The sequence below is a fragment of the Chrysochloris asiatica genome, unplaced genomic scaffold (assembly GCF_000296735.1).
Source record: "Chrysochloris asiatica unplaced genomic scaffold, ChrAsi1.0 scaffold00034, whole genome shotgun sequence".
Taxonomy (NCBI): Eukaryota; Metazoa; Chordata; class Mammalia; order Afrosoricida; family Chrysochloridae; genus Chrysochloris; species Chrysochloris asiatica.
In genome coordinates this window covers 5,800,983-5,801,672 of record NW_006408552.1, presented here as the reverse complement: position 1 = coordinate 5,801,672, position 690 = coordinate 5,800,983, and positions in this window count along the sequence as shown.

Sequence of the window (690 nt, the reverse complement as noted above, 5' to 3'; positions counted from 1 at the left end):
GTTTGTCCTCAAATCAGTTCTCTTAGAACTTTACTTCATAAAGCTGACAAAGGTTGGATTTTTCGAAGCTGATTGCCAGGTCTTTCTTCCGAGGCTTCTCTGGATATACTTGAACTGCCATTCATTCCATTAGCTGCTTTCCTCACCCAGGGACCCCTGAATGTTAGTAGGGACTCCATGAACGTTTATTCAATGAGTGAATGAATGAATGGAGGTGAGCGGTCACAATGCTAGCAGTGATGGGGTGGAGTCCCCAGGACTCTGCCACTCTCCTCTTGGGACTCAGTTTCCCTACCCCTAAGAATCTTGGTCCCTCCTTTCAGGCTTAAAATCGCAGATCGCCCTCATGAGAAACAAAGCTGAGCTCCCCTTTAGGGATTTGCCTTCAGAGCTGGGAGTGCTACATTTCTGACTCTGCCTTACTCTTAGAGGCTCAGGTTTCCCAAAGACAAGTTACAGGGTCTGAGGAGCTTGGGGTGGGGTTGAGTGAGTTCCCCTGGTACTGAGAGCACATCTAGATGTCAGTCCCACTGCAGATGCCACTGTATGTCCTCAGGCAAGTCACAAAACCTTCCTGACCCTCAGTTTTCATATCTGTAAAAATGGGGGTAAAAATATCACTTTAGGGATTGCTGAGGGATCCCTGTTCTGGTGGGAGCCCTCTGTAATCTGTGAGGAACCATGGCCTTG